At 35.9% G+C, this 14,488-nt stretch overlaps 1 non-coding gene across 1 annotated transcript; it reads right to left on the reverse strand.

The window, feature by feature from the left end:
- Positions 1 to 14,086: 14,086 nt before the first annotated feature.
- LOC112869735 (U6 spliceosomal RNA) lies at positions 14,087 to 14,194 on the reverse strand. The gene has a single exon (XR_003224394.2). It is a non-coding gene; the product is annotated as a U6 spliceosomal RNA (small nuclear RNA).
- Positions 14,195 to 14,488: the final 294 nt, after the last annotated feature.

Consider the following 14,488-nt stretch of genomic DNA (forward strand, 5'->3'; position numbering starts at 1 on the left):
TAATTTATTCTCTTTTTACCTGTTGTATATCTCCTTTTTTATTTTCCTCTCTCTCTCTCTCTAATTAAGCCATATAGTTTCTCTGTCCAGTCAATTTTCTTTTATTTTCTTTTTCCCTGAAACTGTCATTCCTCTATGTGTGTGGGATAAGGCCTCTTCCACCACCACTGCACTCCCCTTTAATTTTTTTTCCAGGTTACTTCAATAAAAGAATCAAAGCACACCTGGTGGAGGGTTCAAACCATTACTATGAGTAGGAAGATAAAGAAATCAGAGTCACAACAACAGAGAGCATGTAACACACTCCAAAAAACACCTCCTTAAGGACCAGGCCCTGAACAGTGTATGACCCCTCTTTAATATAGCAGTGCTTGCAGTGCAGCACACATAACAAGCTTTTAGAACACATAAGGGACAGAAAAAACTAGCCAGAATGATGAAACAGAAGAAATCTTCTTAAAAGAAATTCCAGAAAGAAATGACAGCTAAAGAATTTATCAAAACAGATACAAACAATATATCTAATCAAGACGTTAGAACAATAGTCATAAGATTAATCACTGGGCTTGGAAAAAAGCATAGAAGACAGCAAAGAATTTATTGCTGCAGGGATCTGGGAACTAAAACATAGTCATGATGAATTAAAAAATGCTATAGTGAGGTGCAAAATAAACTAGAGGCAGTGACAGTGAGGAATGAAGAGGCAGAGGAAATTATGGAAAAAGATGAAGCTGAGAAAAAGAAAGATAAACAAATTCTAGACCACAAGAAGAGAATTAGAGAATTAATTGATTCAATGAAATGTAATAATATCCATATCATAGGAGTTCCAGAAGAAGAAGAGAGAGAGAAAGGGGCAGAAGGTGTACTTGAACAAACCATAGCTGAAAACTTCCCCAATCTGGGGGAGGAAGCAGACATTCAAATCCAGGAGGCACAAAGAACTCCCCTCAGACGCAAAAGGAATCGGTCTTCTACATGACATATCATAGTGAAACTAGCAAAATACGAAGATAAAGAGAGAATTGTGAAAGCAACTAGAGACAAACAAGCCTTAGATTATAAGTGTAAACAGATAATGGTAGTAGCAGACCTGTTCACTGGAACTTGGCAGCCTAGAAGGGAGTGGCAGGAAATATACAATGTGCTGAATAGGAAAAAAATATGCAGTTAAGAATCCTTTATCCAGCAAGACTGTCATTCAGAATAGAAGGAGATATAAAAGTTTTCCCAGACAAAAACTGAAGGAGTTAATGACCACTAAACCAGTCCTGCAAGAGATCCTGAGGGGAACTCTGTGAGTGGAATATGGCAAAGACTACAAAGGACCAGAGACATCACCACAAGCATGAAATCTACAGATAACACAATGGCACTAAATTCACATCTGTCAATAATTACACTGAATGCAAATGAGCTAAATGCTCCAATCAAAAGATATAGGGTATCGGAATGGATAAAGAAACAAGACTCATCTATTTGCTGTCTACAAAAGACCCATTTTAGACCCGAGGACACCTTCAGATTGAAAGTGAGGGGATGGAGAACTATCTATCATGCTACTGGAAGTAAAAGAAAGCTGGAGTAGCCATACTTACATCAGACAAACTAGATTTTAAACTAAAGGCTGTAACAAGAGATGAAGAAGGGCATTATATCATAATTATGGGGTCTATCCATTAGAAAAGCTAATAATTATAAATGTCTATGCCCTAAATTTGGAAGCACCCAAATATATAAAACAATTAGTCACAAACATAAGCAACCTTTATTGATAAGAATGTGGTAATTGCAGGGACTTTAATACTCCACTTACAACAATGAACAGATCATCTAGACAGAGAATCAATAAAGAAACAATCACCCTGAATGATACATTAGACCAGATGGACTTGACAGATATATTTAGAACTCTACATCCCAAAGCATCAGAATATGCTTTCTTCTCTAGTGCACATGGAACATTCTCCAAGATAAATCACATACTGGGTCACAAAACAGCCCTCAATAAATATAAAAGAATTGAGATCATACCGTGCACACTTCCAGATCACAATGCTATGAAATTTGAAATCAACCACAGGGGAAAGTTGGAACACATCCAAATGCATGGAGGTTAAAGAACATCTTACTAAAGAACGGATGGGTCAACCAGGCAATTAAAGAAGAAATGAAAGAAAAAAAAAAGAAACAAATGAAAATGAAAACACAACAATCCAAACCCTTTGGGATGCAGTAAAGGCAGTCCTAAGAGGAAAACACATTGCAATCCAGGCTTATCTCAAGAAATAAGAAAAATCTCAAATGCAAACGCTAACAGCACAACTAAAGGAAATAGAAGCAGAACAACAAAGAAACCCCAAACCCAGCAGAAGAAAAGAAATAATAAAGATCAGAGCAGAAATAAACAATATAGAAATAAAAAAAAATAAAGTAGAAAAGATCAATGAAACTAAGAGCTTTTTTTAAATAAACAAAATTGATAACCCCCTAGCCAGACTTCTCAAAAAGAAAAGAGAGATGACCCAAATAGATAAAACCACAAATGAAAGTGTACATATTACAATCAACCCCTCAGAAATACAATTATCTGAAAATACTATGAAAAATTATATACCAATAAACGGGACAGCCTGGGAGAAATGGACAAATTCCTAAGCACCCACACACTACCAAAACTCAAATGGGAAGGAATAGAAAATTTGAACAGACCCATAACTAGCAAAGAAATTGAATCAGTTATCAAAAATCTCCGAATAAATAATATTTCTGGGCCAGATGGCTTCCCTAGGGAATTATACCAGGCATGTAAAGTGGAGTTAACACCTATCCTTCTCAACTGTTCCAAAAAAATGGAAATGGAAGGAAAGCTTCTGGACTCATTCTATGAAACCAGCATTACATTGATTCCCAAACCAGGCAGAGACCCCCACAAAAAAAGGCGAATTATAAGCCAATATCTTTGATGAACATGGATGCCAAAATTCTCAACAAGATACTAGCAAGTTGAATTCAACAGCATACAAAAATAATTTTTCACCATGATTAAGTGGGATTCATTCTTGGGCTGCAGGACTGGTTCAATATTCACAAATCAATCAATGTGATACATCACATTAATAAAAGAAAGGATAAGAACAATATGATCCTGTCCATAGATGCAGAAAAAGCATTTGACAAAATACAACATCCTTTCTTAATAAAAACCCTTAAGAAAGTTAGGATAGAAGAAACATACCTTAACATCATAAAAGCCATATATGAAAAGCCCACAGCTAATATCATCCTCATTGGGGAAAAACTGAGGGCTTTCCCCCTGAGATCAGGAACACAGCAGGGATGTCCACTCTTACTACTGTTGTTTAACATAGTGTTGGAAGTCCTCACATCAGCAATCAGACAAAAAAAATGAAATAAAATGTATCCAAATCAGCAAAGAAGAAGTCAAACTCACTTTTTGTAGATGACATGATACCCTACATGGAAAACCTGAAAGACTCCAACAAAATGCTGCTAGAACTGATACATGAATTCAGCAAAGTTGCAGGATACACAATCAATGTACAGAAATTGGTTGTTTAGACAACCAATATTGGTGAATAAACATTCACCAATAATGAAGGAACAGAAAGAGAAATCGAGAAATTGATCCCATTTACAATTGCACCAAAAAACATAAAATACCTGGAAATAAACCTAACCAAAGATGTAAAAGTTCTGTATGCTGAAAACTATAGAAAACTTATGAAGGAAATTGAAGAAGACACAAAGAAATGGAAAAAAAATTTGATGCTCATGGATTGGAAGAATAAATATTGTTAAAATGTCAGTACTACCCAAAGCAATCTACACATTCAATGCAATCCCAATCAAAATGGCACTGGCTTTCTTCTCAAAATTAGAACAAACAATCCTAAAATTTGTATGGAACCACAAAAGACCACAAATAGCCAAAATAATGTTGAAAAAGAAAACCAAAGTGGAAGGCATCACAATCACAGACTTTAGCCTCTACTACAAAGCTGTAATCCTCAAGACAGTATGGTATAGGCACAAAAACAGACACATAGACCAATGGGATAGAATAGAGAACCCAGAACTGGACCCACAAATGTATGGTCAACTAATCTTTGACAAAGCAGGAAAGAGTATCCAGTGGATAAAAGACAGTTTCTTTAGCAAATGGTGCTAGGAGATCTGGACAACAATATGCATAAGAATAAAACTGGACCATCAGTTTCTTACACCATTCACAAAAATAAAATCAAAACGGATGAAAGACCTAAATGTGAGACAGGAAACCATCAAAACTCTAGAGGAGAAAATAGGCAACAACCTCTTTGACCTCAGCTACAGCAATTTCTTGCTTAACGTGTCTCAAAGGTAAGGGAATTAAAAGCAAAAATGAACTATTGGGACCTCATCAAAATAAAAAGCTTCTGCACGGCAAAGGAAATAATCACCAAAACTAAAAGGCAATGGACGGAATGGGAAAAGATATTTGCAAATAACATATCGGATAAAGGGTTAGTATCCAAAAGCTATAAAGAACTTACCAAACTCAACACCTGAAAAACAATCCAATGAAGAAATGGGCAAAAGACAATATAAGACACTTTTCCAAAGAAGACATCCAGATGGCCAACAGACACATGAAAAGATGCTCAAAGTTACTTCTCCTCAGGGAAATACAAATCAAAACCACGCTGAGATACTACCTCACACCTATCAGAGTGGCTAAAATTAACACGTCAGGAAACAATAGATGCTGGTGAGGATGTGGAGAAATGGGAACCCTCTTGCACCGTTAGTTGGAATGAAAACTGGTGCAGCCGCTCTGGAAAACAGTATGGAGGTTCCTCAAAAAATTAAAAAATGGAACTACCTGACGACCCAGTAATACCACTACTAGGAATTGATCCACAGGATACACAAGTGCTGATTCATAGGGGCACATGCATCCCAATGTTTATAGTAGCACTTTCAACAATAGCCAAATTATGGAAAGAGCCCAAATGTCCATCAACTGATTAATGGATAAAGAAGATGTGGTTTACACATACAATGGAATACTACTCAGCAATGAGAAAGAATTAAATCCTGCCATTGAATGGAACTGGAGGGTATTATGCTAAGTGAAATAAGTCAGTCAGAGAAAGAGAGATACCATATGTTTTCACTCATCTGTGGAACTTGAGAAACTTAACAAAAGACCATGGGGGAAGGGAAGCAGAAAAAAAATAGTTACAAACAGAGAGGGAGGGATGCACACCATAAGAAACCCTTAAATACAGAGAACAAAATGAGAGTTGATGAAGGAGCGTGGGGGAGAGGGAAAAATGGATGATGGGTATTGAGGAGGACACACTTTGTGGGATGAACACTTGGTGTTGTATGTAAGCAATGAATCATGGGAATCTACCCCTAAAACCAAGATCACACTGTGTACAGTGTATGTTAGCCAACTTTATGATAAATTATGTTAAAAAATAAATAAAAATAAAATAATAAAGGTGAAAATAATTTTTTCAAAAATAACAACAAAAAGACAAACAAAGGAAAAGGGAGGTTGTTATTAACTAAAATCAGGTGGTAGAGGACAGGAAGATGAAGGTGAGGGAAGATGGAACATGTTAATTTCATTGTTACTGATTTTTGGCAATTAAGAGCTACTGGCCACCAAAAACAGTAGAGAATTAAAGGTATAATGTAAAGTTATATTTATAAAGTGTTAAAAGATAAACTAGGTGTGTTAAACATCTAAGAGTTTATATGAGCAAAAATCAATTTGAATAGGGCAGCATCCAATCCAGCAGATAGAAAGGAGCTCAGAGATGTTGCACAAAATGAAGGACTTTTATAGGCAGGAGGGAGCAAGAGCAAGGAAGTTAAACAGCAGGCAAAAAAAGTGAGTTAGGTATTGCAAGGTTACTTTTTTTTAGATGGCAGGGGTCTGTCAGGCAGATTACCTCGCTAGTGCTGATCAGGCGATTCAAGACCAAATAGTTTAAGATTCCATTTCTGGAAGAGCCAAAGCTGTAATTAAGTTAGATCTGTGTTTGGTGACATGGGGCTGAGCATAAGGGACTCCACTGTTGGCCTGTAGTCTTGCTTTAACAGAAGACAATCCAATAATACCAAAATACAGATTTTTATCGTTAGAGAGAAACATACAATGGAAACAGACTACATAGAAATGAACATAAAGTGATACAACTTACACTAAGCATATCTGTCATTTCAATAAATGAAAACAGGTCGAAGTAATCTGTTAAAATGAAAGCACAGCTTTATTCTGTGACAAGAGGCATGGATAAAATTAGTCATTAAAATCTGAACACAGAAATATGGGCAGTTGTAAGCTAGTATATGTGCACAAAAAGAAAACAAGTAATTCATCTTAACATCAGATAAAATTGAATCCACTCCTGAAGTCATTCATCAAAACAAATAGACACTTTAAAATGCTAAGGGGTGGAGGACACAGTTTGGTAGTCATGGAATAGCATGAAACTGTATTTATAAGATAGGGAGTACCAGAGGTTTACTGAGCACTAGACACAGCAAAACTCTCTAACCTATACCTGCAGTGTGAGGTGGACACAGAAGGCTTGAGTATAATGACTAGTAGGGATTACCTAATTACTATATATACAAAATTTTCATGTGCTCACAGAACAGTCACAAAATATGGTGATATGATGGAACGACAACAACAAAAGCCTTCAGTAATTCTAAGAATCAGAAGTATAGCAAATTATCCTATCTCATGCAGTAAACCAGAATTTAATAGAAGAACAAGAAAACAAAAAGTCTTTACCACCTGGATTTTAAGGTGTTCTGAAAAAGTTATTGGTAACAAGGAAAAACACATAAAAATGTTAATATAAGTATAAACAACAATAACACAATTACAAGAATACCAACTCCACATATCAAAGCTTTGGTGTACAGCTAAAGCAGGAGTCAGGAGAAAAGTCACGGATTTAATTACAGGAAGAAAGTGCAAACACAGAAAATAACTAATGATAAGGGGGAAATCATATCAGAGGTAATTTACATGTCTTAAGACACGTCTTTGCTTAATTCTATCAAATATATTTGAAAACTTGAAGGAAATGGTAATTTTCTAACAAAATATAGTGTATCAAAATCTCTCTAGAAAGGTAGAAAATCTAAACAGGCAGATCACTATAGAAGATTTTTTTTTTGTAAGGTTACTCAACCGTTAAAACACGATGAAGAATTCTGACAAACATTTAAAGGCTTAGTAATTCCAAAGAGTTGTAAAATATTTCAAACCAAAGAAAAATAATAGTAGTTTTGAAAATATTTTGAAGGAGGCATGATATCGATAGTGTGACAATGATTGCATGATAAATTGTAAATAAAGACGAATCTTATTTATAGATGCTAATTAAAAAACTCTAAAATATATAAAATCGAAAAATGAAAACTTTTGACATCTTTTTTTTCTTTTCCCTTTTATTTAAATTCCGGTATTATTAATATACAGTGTTATATTAGTCTCAGGTGTACAATACAGTGATTCAACAGTTCTATACATTACTCAGTGCTCACCATAAGTGTATTCTTAGTCCCTTCACCTATTTCATACATCCCCCTACCCGCCTCCCGTCTGGTAACCTTTAGTTTGTTCTATGTAGTTAAGAGTCTATCTTTTTGTTTCTCTCTCTCTCTCTCTCTCTTTTTTTTTTTTTTTTTGCCTTTTTTTTCTTAAATTGCATATATGAGTGAAATCATATGGTAGCTTATCTTTCTCTAATATCGCTTAGCTTTATATTCTCTAGCTCCATTCATGTTGTTGCAAACGACAAGATTTCATTCATTTTTATGGCTGAACAATAAATCCACTGTATACATATACCACATATTTTTTTATCATCTAATTATTTCAAAATATGTTGAAAAGTCATGTGATAAAATTAAATTTCCATTTTTGTTTAAAAAAACTCCCTTAAAAATAATGTATTGATCTTTATAAATGTCAATGCATTATTTTTAAGAAAAAAAATTTTAACATTTATTTATTATTGAGAGACAGAGAGAGACAGAGCATGAGCAGGGGAGGGGCCGAGAGACAGGGAGACACAGAATCCGAGGCAGACTCCAGGCTCTGAGCTGTCAGCACAGAGCCTGACACAGGGCTTGAACTCATAAACCATGAGATCATGACCTGAGCCAAAGTCAGACGCTTAACCGATGGAGCCATCCAGGTGCCCCTTAAGAAAATTTTAAAACAACACACTCACAAACATATACATGTGTACATATATTTCAAAGCAAGAATTGTACTTTGTAGAGAAATACTAAAAGCACTCTCACTAAAGTTGGAAACAATACAAAGTTGTAAAATCTTATTTATCTCTCATATTATTTGCTGTTACTGATGTTACAATACCCCCCAAAAAAACTTAGAAAAATGAATAAAGGTGTACAAATATGGGGTAAAAGATGCAAAATAACCACTATACCTGATTACATAAATTTTTACCATTGACACCAAAGATGATCAACCAAATATTTTAGCAATGATAAAAGACTTCAGAATTCATGTATACAAACACACACACACAAAAACACACACACAAAATTACATTTTAGAAGATTTAAATAAAAACTCTTTTTATAATAGCACAATACAAAGTAAAATATCTGGGAATACATATAATGAAACGTGTATAGTCTATTTGAACAATAAGTTAAAACACTCCTGAGAGACAAAAGAATATTTGAACCAGCTGAACATGCTGCATTGTCATTAGGCAGAAAAACTCAACATCAAACAGATTTCCATTCTCCCTTAGTTAATTTAGAAATACGATGAGAGCTCTGTAATAGTATCAATAGTTATTTTAAGTAGTCAAGGTTCACGTGAACACAGCAAGTTCTGAAAATGAAAAAATAACAAGGGGCTAGGGAGACAGGTAGTATAACATGATAAAACTGCAATGAAATGAAATGTAGTGTGGAAAAGAAGGAATGATAGTTGGGCAATTAGCGAACAGAATACAAGGACCAGATATACACTTAATCACATAAGCTAGTATGGGACAGATGCCATCTTAAGGCATCAGGGAAAACATATATATTATTTAATAAATGGCAATGGGACAATTTAGTAGTAATATGGAAAATTAAATAAGCTGGATGCATATCTACTCTTTATCTCAGAATAAATTCCAAATGGTTCAAATATTTAAATATAAAAGTGAAATGATGAAGAGCTAGAAAGTAACATGGGAGAGCTAATGTGTACACACACATACAGAAAGAGAGTGTATGAGAGGCTTTTCTGACTATGAAACAAAGCTCAGAGTAAGAAAACAATAATAAATAATTTTAGTTACATAAAATTAAATTGTGGCACTGTACACACAAGACAGTGAAGTTAAAAGCCAAACAATTACTTAGAAGCAATTGAGATATGCTGCCAATATCATAGAAATAGCTCACTGTCCTAGCATATTAAGTGCTCCTTCAAAACAAAAGACTAGCAATCTGAGAGAAAGGCACAGCAGCTAGGGGACAGAAGCACAAGTGGGTGCTGTGTAGGTGAAGGACTTGCCCTTTCCTGCAGGTGAATGTGCTGGAATGCCAAGGTTTCACTGAGCAGTGCAGAAACATGCAGAGTGATAACCACCCTGCTTTGGCAACAAGGATTGAAAACAGATGCTCTCACACATTCCTGATGGAAGTTCTCACTGGTACAGCCTCTATAAAAGACAATTTGTAAATAGATTTCAAAATTAAGAATTTATGTACCCTTTGATCCAGCAATTTTTCCTCTAGAACAGAGATAAAATATTGGAAAGAAACTAGATGTCTTTCAATTGTGGATGGGTTAAATAAATTATGGGACATTCCATCAAGGGAGTGGCCAACAATCACAAAAAGAAATGAAGTAATTCTTTATGTATTGATATTGAATAATTTCCAGGATGAGCAAATAGAGCAAAGTACAGAAGAATGTGTAAATGATCTATCATTTGTGTAGAAGCAGAAAGAGAAGAATATTTGTGTATGTGTGAACGCTCTTATGATTTATTTGCTTTCACATGCATAAAATATTTCACTAGAGGTAAATAAGAAATGAGGTGTCTGAGGTTCAGAGATAGAGGTGAGAGTTTACAGAAGACCCTCTTTAGTTGTTGAAATTTCAACCTCATGAATGTATTGCCAGTTGCAAACATACAAAAAGTTAAAATAAAATTCAAAGTAATCAATACATACATAGTAACTAAAAGGAAATCTGCAATTCAGTAAGATAATGACAGAGAAGACAATAGAAAGATAGGTAAAAGTTATAAAATAAAAATTTTCACCAACATGTCAGCTGAAGGGCTTAGTGAATGTGGAGAGAAGATGAACCTTTCCAGTAACCAGAGAGCTGGCTGGGAAGCCCACCAAGGAGGCAGAAAGGAAAGGAGAGGTGCATCCAGTGCTGGAGAGGATGAGAGTACAGGGCCCTCCCTCTGGGTGAGTGGGCAGTCTACCAGCACACAGTCAGGCTAAATCAGAGCATCCTCCCTGAGACATGGCAGTATTACCCTGGTTCACCATTTGCTATGAAACCCTTTATCTCCCTGAGTTGTGTTCTAGCTTCCCAGAGGCCTGGCTAGTTTTTGTTTGTCTGTTTGTTTTTGCTTTTAGTTTACTTCCTTTGTTCAATGCCCAGCACCTGGTAGTATGAAATGTAGGACTCTGGTTTGTCAGTCGTTCTCAAACTTGACATATTTAACATGGAGATGAAAAAAAATCTGAAAACCAAGTCAAACTCAAGACAAATTATCCACAGTCTTGGAGAGGGAGGATTGCAGACAAGTGTGGTAACTATTGATATTATCTCTTCGAGGCAACAAAGCCTGCTCTGTTTCCTGTTAATGAGAGAGCTGTTAAGCATGATGACAGGCTTGCACAATGGATGCATGCTTTTCGACTGAGAGATATACAATAAAGCCCCCACCCCTTCTGTGGACTCCACATATCATGCAGCTTCTCAGCTCAAAAGGCAGCAGAGCTAGCGAAACCCACTCCTAAATGACCAATCTTACCAAATGGAAAAAGAAATGTAATAATAATAATAATAATAATAATAAATAGATGGATAATCACAAATGCAGAATATTTCCACAGGGCTAAGAGAGTTGCTGCTATGGTTGTTGCATTGTGCTTTTTTGTTTTGACTTAATTTTTACATCACTTTTCATTCATGGGAAGTTAGAGGTTAGTTCTATCTTGCTTGCAGAATGGCAACATTTTCAAGAACATTCTATTTCCACAACAACAAAGGACTTGTCTTGAATAGATTTTTATTATGAGTGAACCATTTCTGCATCCTGTTCAGACTGAAGAATGGAGGTCTGGATAAGAGCCCGAGAATGCAGCTCAATTGGAGTAACAGCTGCATCATGCATCTATATTGGGGGCTAGACAGGGTCTGGGAGATCATGTCCCACAGACAGGGCTCTACCTTCATCAGTTATTCTGGCATGAATGTCTCTTCCTTTATCACCTGAGAAATAGGCTTTAGCTTCATCCCTTATCCTTGTGAACTTAGATGTGAATGATGTGTCTGCCAGGCTTAGATGGGAAATCACTCAGTGACCTGGAATGCCAGCATATTCTGACTGATGCTGGCCTTGGGTATGGCTTCTTGGAATGACAACTTTGAAAAGATTTCACTTTGTCTTTGATTTGAAGATTCTCTTGACTTGGCTAATTTGTTTGGTCATCATCTTCAAATTGGTGTTGTCCCAAAATTATGTCTCCTTTTGGGTCAGAATTTCAGATTACTCAGACTTTTCTTAGTCTAGACTCTAGATTAACTGTGGTTCTGATTGCTCAGTACAACACCCTTGTTTTTGGGGGCTGGAGAAACTGTGTGAGGGAGACAAAGGGAACAGTAGGCATCTTTTAGTTAATTTTCCTTTCACTTTGTTATAGTGTCCCAAAAATAATTCATAATGATTCTGATACATGAATTGAACAGTTCTTTTGCATCTTACTGTATTTCCACAATGTGTGTATTTCATGTGCACTCATTAAACAGATGGCTGGGTCCTGCAGGCTATGAAGTTTGGGACAGTTAGTTTTGCTGAAAAGCCAGGTTCTATGTGTGCAATCTAGAAAAACAGGCCTGCCATGGTGTGGAGGAACTGTTAGACTCACACATGTCCAATAGGCCTGCTTTCATGGCAGAGCTCTGGGGAAAGAATCTGATGTTCTCATGGGTCTTCTGATTAATGGGAACCTCCTCCATCTTGTTTCACACTCAGGGCCCATTATACCAAGTCCATCCAATTCCTCAGTTTGATCTGAGGACCATTTATAATAGATTCCATTGAGTGTTCTTGTTACAAATGTGTGTTCCTTGATCTTACTGAGTCTTAAGCTCTGAGCCTAGAGCCAGGGAGTCTGCATTTTCAGCAATATTTTATGCATTGTAGTTTAAGAAATGCAGATCTAAAGGGTCATGTTATCTAGATCACAATTTGAGAAATATTGAAGAAATCCTAGTGTTCCCCAAATCTATTTTTCATTGGAAGCATCAGAAATATTTAGAAATTCAAAGCTCAGCTACACCAGAGCCTTAATTAATCAGAATCTTTGAGAGTGAGGCCAGGACATTAGAATTTGAACAAGTTACAGATAATTCTTGGTGAAGTATCTCAATTTCTGGCACTATGTGCCACCTTCACAAGTTTTGTCATATGCATCTTTTTCTTTTTCTTTTTTAAAATTTAAATCCAAGTTCGTTAACATAGTGTAATAATGTTTTCAGGAATAGAAGTTAGTGAGCACTACATCACTTACATGTAACACCCAGTACTCATCCCAGCAAGTGCCCCCTTTAATGCCAATCTCCCATTTATCCCATTCTACTACCCAACACCCTGCCAGCAAAGCTCAATCCGTTCTTTGTACTTAAGAGTCTCTTATGGTTTGTCTCCCTCTGTGTTTTTCTTAGTTTTGCTTCCCTTCCCCTATGTTCATCTGTTTTGTTTCTTAAATTACATATGTGAATGAAATCATACGATATTTGTCTTTCTGCGACTGACCTATTTCACCTAGCATAATACAGTCTAGTTCTATCCACATTGTTGCAAATGGCAAGATTTCATTCTTTTTGATCGCCAAGTAATACTCCGCTCTATGTATGTATATTGAACTACATATATTATGAAGTGATGACAACATTAAGTTTTGTTATATTTATCATCTTGTCACCAGATATACCCCAAGACCTGGCCTTTACTGCCCACCTCCTTGTGCTCACTAACATTTGTCTTACATTTTCCCCTAAGCTCTTCTTTCAGGTTCTCCTCTTAACCCAGGCAAATGAGACCTAAAACCACCCCCAAGGTGATGGTGACTGCAATGATAAGACCTCCTGCTTCCCCAGACCACTCAGAAACTTTGAGCTAAACCTCCCAACTCAAGCTTGTGCAGATGGACCTTGGAGTGACCCCTGAAATGATCTACCACTACTTTTACCTCATTATAATACTAAAATCTCCACCCAAGGAGGAAACTAAGCCTAATTTACATAACATACATTGTATGTATAGTCATGTTGCCTTAAGGTGCTGGTGTGGTTATTCCTGCCACTACATATGAAGATAAGGCTTCCCAACTGAATACTCATCCTAATCCTAAAATAAAAGGAACTGATTCACCATCTTTCAGGGAGTCATAGCTTTGGAAACCTTTACTCATGATGGCCTTATTTGCTGCACATGAAAGTTTTCTTCCTGTGACAACTTACTTGGTTCAATTTCTGACTCACTAAGGAGTGAGCTCACGTGGTTTTGATTACAATCTCATATAGATTAAAAAAGATAAGAAGAAAAAGAATAAGAAGAGAAGACGGAAGAGGAGGAGGAGGAGAAGGAGAAGAAAAAGTTTATTTACTTGTGATGAAAACTTTTAGGATCTACTTCCTAGAAACTTTCAAATACACCATACACCAGTGTTAATTCTAGTCCTCATGTTGTACATTACATTTCCAATACTTATTTATCTAATAATTGGAAGCTTATACATTTTGCTAGTTGGAACCAGTGAAAATATGGAACACTTCATAAATTTGTCAGTCATTCATGCATAAGGCCAACGGTACTCTTCTCTGTATTGTTCCAACTTTTAGTGTATATACTGCTAAAACAAACACTTATTTCTTTTTTCTTTTTGGGAATTTTGAGAATTCTTTATTCTGAAACAGCAACATATACCTTCTCAAATATATGGTTTGTAAATTTTTTTCCCCTCAGCTTTGGCTTCTTTTATTTTAACAGTATCTTTATAAAGTAGACGGTTTTAAATTGATAAAATTTTATTATCAATTTTTCCTTTTTATGTATTGGACTTTTGGGATCATAATCTAAGAAATTTTACCAAACATGCAGTCACAGAGATTTTGTAAGTTTTCTTCTACGTGTTTTCTCACTTTAGGTTTTATAGGTAC

The sequence above is a fragment of the Puma concolor genome, chromosome A3 (assembly GCF_028749965.1).
Source record: "Puma concolor isolate L17-30 chromosome A3, mPumCon1.1.hap2, whole genome shotgun sequence".
Lineage (NCBI taxonomy): Eukaryota > Metazoa > Chordata > Mammalia > Carnivora > Felidae > Puma > Puma concolor.